The 10923-nt window shown below is 38.1% G+C and overlaps 1 protein-coding gene across 3 annotated transcripts in view; it reads right to left on the minus strand.

The window, feature by feature from the left end:
* The window catches only part of Cenpp (centromere protein P), a 232489-nt gene that overhangs the window by 93530 nt on the left and 128036 nt on the right, over positions 1-10923 (minus strand). The window lies entirely within an intron of this gene.

Raw genomic sequence — 10923 nt, forward strand, 5'->3', positions numbered from 1 at the left:
AACCATTCCTTCATTCCTTATTCAGACTTTACTCAGTTTATTTTACTCAGCTGCAGGTCAGATGCTGTTTTAAAGAAAAGCTAATAAATAGGTCAAAGTCTCTCTTCTCTGGGAAGTCAATAAGCAAGAATATTCAGTAGCAGGAGCATGGTATGAGTCAGTCAGAAGGGATCACAATGGGCTGAAGACTCCTCTGCCTGGGCCCAGGGACTCCCAGGGAGGATGTAGTCACCCTGAAGAGCTTAAGGACAGCAGGCAAGGTTGGTGTGTGTACAGAATGCACGCTGTGGACTGCTGTGCACTTCTCTTCCCAATTCTATAAAGGCAGCCAAATCACTGAGAGAGCCAAAAATCAGAATGACCAAGTGAACCTTTGCTCTTAAATTCAAAGAGTCATTTATTTCAGCTATTTTTATAGTTTTAAAAACACGTCCATAATGGAACTTGGTCAACCTTAAAATTTTGTGTTCTGAACGGGATATTTTAATTCCATAAAAAATAGTGACAGATGTCTTTATAGCAAACATTCTTCCTGATATACACACATATAAATGTAGAGATATATGTGTGTACATATAATGTAACAACAAACAGATGTTCAGTTTGGCCTCATAAATATGCTGCAATTACTAGCATATATGGATAGTAAGGAAGTCCTGGCCTACCCATACTCTGAAAATATTAATGAGGTGTTTTGTCTTTGCATACATGTACAAGGAATGCTAACTGTTTAATTTTGAGATGTTATTATACATATATATTTTTTAAAACACTAAGACATGTTACAGGGAGATATTTATCTAGCCTAATGTCATAAAGAAATAATTACACCATGAACCAGAAGGCCTAGGAGCCCATCTACTTCTCCACTGATCTAACTGATCAATTATGTAGTCCTTTTACTCCTCTGGGATTTGTTTGGTTAAATTAAAAAATGTGTTTATAAACATGATCAGTAGTTTTCATACATGGCTCAATGGGGCTTCTGTGTCAGTGATGAGGGAGCAAGTAAATCTCTTCAAACCAAATAGCTTTTCTCTTACCAGAAAAAGTTTCCACATCTATATTTTCAGTAATGGCAAACCTTTTACAGACAAGTGTCCAAACTGCAAGCCAAAACTCTCACTCATTTATCACAAAGTGACAACACTGCAGTTAAACCGGAATACTATGGTTTTAGTTTAGAAAAAACAACTTGTGCATTAATCTCTTTCGTCTTAAAAGAAAAACAACACACGTGCCATAGGTTCGCCACCACTGGACTAGGTACTGTTTAAATGATATACACAACAGGTTTTATAATCTACGAACGTGTAGACTTCTTCTTTCCCTTTCTCCCAGAGCACCCAATCTGGAGAGCTTTAGCCTTAGGCCTTCAGAGCTCCAGCATAGTGAGGTAGATTAGGCTTGAGGAGATTACTGATCTTTAGACTCCAGAGATCCCGCAGCAGGGAGAGGCACAGTGCCGCTGAGCTCCCAGACTTCCCTGTGGAGCAGGCACTGAGGAAGCTTCACTCAGTGTGTACAGACGGCACATTAGAGTGACAGAGTATGTGACTGAGTATGTACTTAACCTGCATCTGCTGACTTGAAAGTCTGCACTTTTCCTGCTGAGCCAAGCTGTCACCCTGAGGGCCTGGATGAAAAGTCTGGGGAACCTGAGAGCGCCACCCAATGAAGGCCTTGATCTTGGCAACTGATGCTCAACTGGAAAGCACAGGAAATGGAGTATGGCAGGTGTTGCCAACTCAGGAGTGGGAGATACTCGAAATGTGAGCTGGTATTGTCAAATGGTGGCACATACATCTTCTTAGAAGTCGTCCTCATTAAGCCAGAGTTAATTACTACTTAAGATGACTACTTTCATTAAAATGGGAGAAACCCTATCCATGTTATACAGCCCATACCTGCATAAGCATAGTGTCCTCTTGTTGGTACAGATACCTCTAGGTATCATCAGGACAGGAAAATCATTCCCATTTACACCTACTTATTCTTGTAACTTTGGGGGATGGTTGCTGGAGATCAAACCCAGGACTGTGTGCATGCTAGGTAAGTCCTTTCTAACCTAGCTACATTCTCAGTCCTATTCCAGTATCTTTTTAATAAAGCATTACATAAACTTTTGAATTTATAGTAAGTCCCTGACTTACAAACATTCAAGTTGTGAACTTTAACAGATACAAATGGATCTCACATTAGAACAATCATAGATGCAAACAAATCATGGAAGTAGCTCACGTATCTGCCAGGCACTGTCACAGTTGTGCTGCTGTGTGTGTAATATACAGATTGACAGTGTACAGAATACAGTACAGTTGGAGACATATTGTATTTTTGTGTGTTTTTTTTTTAATGCTTTACATTGTATATTTGTGTCAAAGGTGTATAAGGCTCACTTTATTCGACTTTTGAGCAAATTCGACTTATGATGTTCTCCCAGTAAGGAACTTGTTTGTAGTCAGGGATTTACTGTACTTGGAAATGTTAGTAAATTATAATAGTACTTTTTTAAGATTACTTAAGATTTGATATATGAGATTTAGACCACAAATTATAGGTTTATGGCCAAAGGATAAAAATGTTTTTACTGGTAGCACTCTTTTAAAGCATAGCACTGGAGGCAAAATGGTTTCTCTGAATTGACAAATTTATATAGGAAGTCATACAGGATGCTTATGATATAATATGAGATACAATTAACACAAAGGAATATAATATACATGTAGCTCAGGGAAAGAAGAGGTCTTAGCTTGGCCTGGAGATAGGATGTGAATCAGCTGAGGGGAGGGAATGAGAGAGCATGAGGCAAGCATGTCTGAGGTCTGGGCGCACTGGACACTTGGAATCTGGCAAGGTGACAACAGAAACTAGAGGCAAAGGGGGAGCTACTAAGGAAGAGACCAGATCCAATGTCAAAACACTCTGGAGGGGGAAGTGCCCCATGAAAGTTATGGTACAAGGAAGGACAAGAAATGCCACAATCCAGAGAAAGACTGAGTGGGAACACAGCACAAGTAGACTCCCAAAGGAATGCAGTGAGTGGCTTTCTGCACACATACGGGTCACACAGAGGAAAAGTGACCAGAGAGGGCAGCTGCACAAAGTCCCATAATGTTGCCAAGGTAGGGGGAAAAAAAGAGGCCAACTGAGAGAGGACACACTGAACCTTGGGTGTCATATGGGGTTTAGGCCAGGAGGTGGGAAAAGCGTAATGACAGGGAAGCACAGGCAAGGACGCCTGCCCAGAGAGGACCATGAACAGTAGGGGAGCTGACCCTAATTTCAAGGGAGGGGCAAAGCAGCCAAATTAACCAATTTTGATGATTTGAGCCTCTGACCTCCCAGAGACAGTTTCTAGGCATAGGAGGAGCCCTGCCTAAAATTCAGCTCCTCAGAAAGTATCCCCTACCCTCAGCATCTGTGCCACCACCCCGGGAAAGAACTATGTTTGTTAGGTCTGTATTGTTTATTTGGTGTTACTAGTTATGTATTAAATTATTTGTTTTTGTGTGTGGTATTGCACAGTAGCTGAGCAGAGGAGTATTTATCTTGTTTCCCTCCCCTGCCAAAAAAAGATCATGAAACCTAAGAGGACAGAGATAATGCATTTCTTGGACCCTTGCATTCTCTGCCAAGTTCTGTGCATGCTAAAATATTACTGAAGAAAGAAACAGTTCCATCTCCCTGGTCCCCAGTGTAAAACGTACTGCCTCATGACTTGACCAAAGATGAAATTAGCCCCAATCCTAAACATAACAGAGAAAAATCTGCAGAATTTAAGAATTTTAAAAGGAAATGTGAGAAACTAAAAGGAGAAAGATTATACATGATCATATAATTAGAATAACTTAAATAATTTATCTTATTAATATTTCCTGATATGGAAAGCAGAAAGTATATTTTTTAAACATTTAAGTCATGCTTTGACAAGTGGTAATACTTAGCTATCAATATGATTGTTTTGTATAATACCATTGAATTACTATGTTCCCAAGATTCTGACTTGAGGAAATACTCCAATCCGCAGTTTAAGTGAAACCACAAATGGTGGGTTAAACTTTCTATGATATCAATACCAGAGCAGAAAACTTTCTCACTGAAGTAGTTATAGACCCAGAGATGATTGAACCAAGATCTTCATAGTTCAAAAATATCGAAAGTGCCTCGCAAGCACAAGGTCCTCAGTTTGATCCCTGGTACCAAAAAATTAAAGCTTAAAATTAAAATTAAAAAATAAAAATAAAAGTGCCCATGTTCAGACATTTCTGGCCAGCTCTAAACCAATACCAGATGACAAGCAGAGGACCTTTAAGCCTGAAAGATAGAGATTTTTATCTTGTAGTTAAAAACAAGTACTGTGGCTCTAAGCTAGAATTAGTGTTAGCCGTGGACCTTGTCAAGTAACTTAGACTCTAGTTCTAGTTTCCTCAGTCACAAAATTGGGGAAACATCTGTGTCCCAGGGCTGAAAGGGAAAACAAAGTGATATCCTGAGAAAGTTCTAGACAAGGGGCAGGCATTAAATAAAGGTGAATATCAATGATTACCTTGATAAGACTTCAGAAAACTGACACAGAGGGCGATAGGGGACTTGTTCAAGCCTGCTTCATCTCTATTTGAAACAGGGGTCATGCTATTTTCCCTGGGCTGGTCTCAGACTCCTGGGATCAAGCAACTCTCCTTGCCATAGCCACCTGAGGAGCCAATACTATTGAACAGGCACATGTCACCACACCTGACTTGATTTTTCTTATTTAATATTTCTTTATATTGGTGTGAAACACAGTGAAGAAAGGAGTGGGCCTGCTATACTAGGAAGGTGGTTCAGTATACTGCTGTGCATAGGACCAGAGAGTAAACATCTTGGTCATCGTGGCTAGGCAGGCTCCAGTCCTGATCCTGCAGCCATGCCAGCAGCTATACAAACCACCACTTTCCTGAGGATAAGGTGAGGGATTAACAACAAAGCAAGTGTGACCATCTTTGTGCTGTGTTGTGTCTTGCTCATGCCTGCTGCAAGCATAGAGGAAACTAGCATAGAACATCCCTAAAAATAATTTCCAGGCTGAGGGAGCCCAGTGGGCAAGGAAGCTGGAACTCATAGAGTCTAAACTATTTCTCATCAAAGGTATAAAATAATTTTGACCACAGGAAAAAAAAATTAATTGACCTGTAAAAATCATCATGATGACCCATAACACCTAGAAAGTGACAGAACGTACAGTATTTAAAACGGGCAGCCAAACCAGAAAAGTATTTGATAAATCTACTTGACCTATAGATGGATTCCTTTCTGATTAAAAAATAAATAAAAAAACTCTGAATGAATCTCCAATGAACTCTTGCTAGTCTCCAACATCACAATGTGCAAAGACATAGTTCACGCAGCAAACTGTAGGCTGAGTGTTGCTATGGCCAGTATGTTCCTTTCTTATTTCATTACCGGCCTTATGGCCATCAGCTCTTACTGAACCTAATCCAACATAGCAAGAGGCATTTGTAAAAGGTTCTTAAAGAAAGGAAAGTCTACTGCAAATGGTGTAGTCCTATGTCATACATGTTTAAGTCTATGTGTCTCGTTAGGCTTCAGCACAATCCTCACATGTCTTTGCTTCAACATGCTGAACATAAACTCTCAAAACGGTAACCCCTGCTGGAATTTAGCCTGTCATGTGCCAGAATTTGCTACAGCATGAGTATTTCTAACTTAGTAAGTAGAACTTCATGATTATAAAACTAAAACACAAAAGCGTGACTATTTCTTCTGTAAAGTTCTGCTTCCTTTTCTACAGGAAAATGGATAAAGTGAAAACTTACACTCTAGCTTATTTTTCCCTTTGCATAAAATGTGAAGAATGTAGACTCCCTCACCAGGGAAAGCAGGATTGTATTAAAAATAACATGTGATTACACTAAAAGCGTATTATTTGGAAAAGAAAGGGAATACATCATGTTATTAAAATGTCCCAGTTTGTTTCTAAGTAACAGAATCTCTGTGGTCAAACAAACTTACATTAAACTATCAGCTGATACTAGCAAATCTTTTTATAAATTGTAATAGATGTAAAGTTTACTATAAATTAGGAATTATATTCACAAATGGCAAATTTATATGTGAACCCTTTAAAGGCTAATTCAACTAGTATTCAATACCCAGAATAAAGAATGCATTATAAATTAAAAGTCTATTGTAGGGCCTTCTTAACTATTTCAGGATCCTCTGAGAATAAAGTGAAAGAGAGGATCCTCTCTGTAGAAAAATACCTACATAAAAACATTTCATATGTGTCAAAAGATGTATAAAATCTTTCCACAAATTCTTTAGGGATCCATCTACCAAAGTTAAGAATCCCTGTCTACAGTAAAGTCTTAATTAATTTAAATTTTATCATAAATACTTAAGACAGTGAAGATAAATGAAAGGATTAAAATTAAGGCCCAATTTTAAAGTGTTTATTTCCACTAATTTAGTAGTATTTTCAATACTACATGAAATTTTAAAAAATACAATGAACAAGTATATACCTTTCACCTATATTCACCAATTAACACTTTGTCAATGCTTTTCATCTCTCTCTCCTACTATATCCATGTCTGCCTGCCCATTCTTCCATCTATCTATATACTTATATCTATTCATCTACCCCATCTATACACTTGTATCTACAACTGTATTCATTGTCATCTGTATACATCTACATAATTATCTGTATGTACACTTGTATCTATAACTATCATCCATTCATCTCTCCAGCCATATACTTGTATCTACATCTGTGTCAGTATATCCACACATACACTCATTTGTCCATCCATTGGCATAGGATGAGTCTGGGACCATCTAAATGCATTTTGCAGATTTCCTAATACTTTACTAAAATACTCAAGTGTGAATCATCTAAGAACAAGGACATTTTCTTACATAACCATGAGACAATTATCACATCATAAAATCATTAAACATTGATGTAGTATTATCAAACATATGGTACACATTAAGGACTAAGCTATTCCAATAATGCCCTATGCTGCTATGCATAAAGTTCAAGACCTAATCAAGGCTCAAAGACTATTTCTGGCCATTTCTCCAAGAAGCCCTAGTTCCTTCTTTTAGAAAATAATGTTTAAAAACACACATATGGAAGCTAGATATACTCACTGCTCTCAGTGGAAAGAGCTGGGAAATTTAAAACCATCTGGAAGCACAAGTAGCCAGCATTTGGGTTGTAACACAAGACTTCCGTTGTAAGTTAAAACTAAAAGTCCAGTCATAAAGGTGCTCCTATGTTAGACCAATGATAACTTGAGGGTCAACTGTACTTAACTGTTATTCATACTGATTCTTCAAAGCACACTGACTTTTGAGACATTCTTTAAAAATATTTGACATCCATGCGATATATTTAAGTAAATTGTAAAAGCCCCTCATTATTCATAAACTCAACTGAATTCATATTAAATGACAACTTAGGGCAATAATTTATTTTCAGAACAGAAAACTTTAAGTAAGATGATGACAGCATGCTTAGCCCTGCAACCTTGGTAGAAGTGAGTCCATTGATAGGTAAGAGCAGCAGAGAACTGGGAGGTGTCCCCTATATGTGCAGAGAATTACTCTCACACAGGACATCGGGGCAGTGTTGTCAAGACAGCATTTCTGAAGTTCTGTCACAAATGTGAACTTTGATATAAAATTTTGCTTTAAAAAAAATGTCATACACTTCTAAAACAGCCGCAGGGTGAATGGTGCCCAAAATTCATGACCTACACAGTATAAATTAATTATAAACCAAAGTGCCTAGTCCACCATGAAGAACATTTGAATATGAAAACTAACCTCCACAGAACTTTTTGTGTCTACTGTATGTAAAATCTTATGTTGGGTATATTTTTTATCTTAAGATTCAGTGGTCTCTAACATTCTTCAAGTGGTATTTTCATGGCACCTCCTTGCACCTATACCATACAAGGAGCCCCCCAAATCCTCATCCAAACATAGTTTTCACACTATTTGTTGGATGAACAGAAGGGGAGATGGTCTTCCCTGTAGCTATTACTACACAAGAATGTTATACAATCCATTCCAATTCCTTTTAAAGGTAGATACTCTAATGAACAACAGAAAACACAAACTGATGGCAGGCACTGAATGTAACTCCTGTAAAACCTGCCTTATCTATTTTGTTTTAATTTATACAAGGTGGTATCTAAGTCCCTCCCCTGTTTTGATTTGCATCTGGACATCTAACCACTGCTGTTGATACAGAGAGCTGTATAAGGCTGTAGAATCATATGTGACCTTGGCATTAGGTAACTTTATTTTCACAATGGTTGGAATATACAGGACCAAGAGAAAAAGAAACTAATTTGCAATGAAATTCCATTGGATAACAATCAGTGTTTCTGTTCATAAAGTATCAGTACAGGGAATATAATAGTGGACCCTTGACTTATGAACTGAATTCATTTTCAAGGGCTGCTCGTAACTCAAATTGGTTAGGCTCCTCTACACAGCCTTCAAAGTCTCTCTCCTGTATAACTTTAGGCCACACTCTTTTCCAGGCAGATCTGTGTCCTTAGACATTGGCCCAGGACTTATCCATTAACCCCTCACAGGAAAGGATGTTATAATATTCCTTCCAGAACTCTTTAAGGGTTAAATCTATATCCGAGACCATCTGGAAGCACAAGAGGCCAGCGTATGGGTTGTAACTCAACACTTCGGTTGTAAGTTAAAACTAAAATTCCAGTTCTAACCCAAGGTGCTCCTATGTTAGGCCAGTGGTAACTTGAGGGTCCACTGTACTTCACTGGTTTTGTAATTTATCTTCTTGTTTGCAATATAATACACAGCTTACCTGTGGCTTCTAAAAATAATGTTAGAACTAGTTCTTCAATATCTATATCAAAACCCAATGAAGAAAAAATTAAACATGTATCTTAGAAAAGAATGAGGTCCCCTCCATAGGACTCACAAAGGAACCAAAGACAAGAGATTTTATCTTCGTGATACTTAGGCAACAGGAGGCTCACTGCTGTGTTTTGCAACTTAAATGCCATCTTAGTTCATGTCTGCTCTTCTTGGCCTGGTAGAAGTGAGGTGAAGTTTTCCATCACACAGCCAAAAGATAGGCAAGGGCTGGGTCTAGGGCCACCCCTCTACCACTGTAACTGCAGAACAGAATGAACAAGCCAAACATGACATCTCCACCAGCATCATACTGCATGGCCTTTCTTTCCCCAAGAGTCTAACCACACAGCAAAGACTAGCTTAAAGGTCACATACTTTTAGAAATAGGGGTCTGGGAATTTAGTTCAGTGGCTCCTCAACTGCCTTGCAAGCACAACATCCTGAGCTTGATCCCTGGTACTGGGGAAAAAAAACAAAACAAAAACAAAGATAGAGACTTTTTTTTATTGCTTCATGTCCTTCTGGCTAAGATCAAATGTAGAAATAGGGACTGCTTCCCAATATCTCCATAGGCTGAAGAAACTGAGCTCTAGTAAGTGATTATATATATATATATATATATATATATATATGAGCAGAGAAGTGAAAATACACATCCCCCTGACAAAAGCCTAAATGACAGACAAGTTTCACCTCTTGAGAAATAAACTTTTGCTAGTATATGGTTCCTATTTTTACAACCATATACTAGCAAAAGTTTATTTCTCAAGAGGTGAAATTTTGTAATTTCTAAATATAGCAATTATCTAATAAAAATGCATACATATGACCCCAAAAAACAGATTAAAAATGTTCACAGGATTTCTTGAAAAGTTAATTATCCCAGTTAAATACAGTCATGTATTGGTACTCAACTACTTTGAAACTTGCTGAATTTGCTACTTGACTCATTTTGGGGCAAAAATTTTGTCCTAGTACTCATCACTTGTCTGGCACTTGACACACAAACTAGAACTTGTGGGTATCTATTGCCTTGTGACTTCCTAACCTTTTCATCCAAAAGAATTTGGTACTTATCATTGTTGGTACTCACTGCACCTCCCAGAACCAATGAATACCAAAGTACCACTGTATAAGTATTTTGTGGTGTATTACTACAACAGAATACTATACAGGAAAATAAATGAACTACTTCTTAACCACAATGGAAATGGTGGCTCTCAAAAATAAAATGCTGAGTGAAAAAAGTGGACACAAGATAGAGTAGACAGTATGATTTCATTTATGTAAAGTTCAGGAAACAACTATTGTGCTGAAGTGAGACAGTAGCTTTAAGGAGGATAAAGGAAGGACTGGGGAAATGCTGGGATTTCTTAATCATGGATGAGTTTGTGAGAATTAAATGATATGTAACATTACGATATTTATAGCTTTGTAATATACTCTTGGATGAAAAGTTTAAAGCAAAATATTGTGTAGGACAAAATGAATTTTACCCAAGAGCTCCCTGTTGATGACCATGCTGTGATAGAATCAGGCAGATGTTGGATGCTGTAGGCATAAGGATTAACACAATCCATTCATACTTTCACTATGCTCCCAATTCATCAAGTTAACAGATATATTGCTACTAAAATGTAACAGAGTAAACGAGAATAAGAGCATTCTGGCCCAAATAGGACAGCTGCTATCCCCTCAGGTGCTTGAAGGTGAAGCAGCACGTGAGCCATGCAGAAGGCTGGCAGCATAGGAGTTGAGGGGACTGTTATCAGATTCAAGGCCAAGGGACGAGTACTTTATTTATGTGGGGGGAAGATGAACACATGGCTAACTTCCCTGAACATATGAGACACAAGTATTCTCTCTGTGCTGCAGCTGATTCACTTCAACAGTCTATGCCACTCTTGAGAGTGGGAACAACAGATGGTCAGATTCTTCATAAAAGGAGAGATCAAGTTCTGCTAACCCACAAAAAAGCTCTTTGGAAATAGGCTGCCTCCAAATCCACAC

Source organism: Fukomys damarensis, unplaced genomic scaffold (genome assembly GCF_012274545.1).
Source record: "Fukomys damarensis isolate Sample0158 unplaced genomic scaffold, DMR_v1.0_HiC HiC_scaffold_27, whole genome shotgun sequence".
NCBI lineage: Eukaryota > Metazoa > Chordata > Mammalia > Rodentia > Bathyergidae > Fukomys > Fukomys damarensis.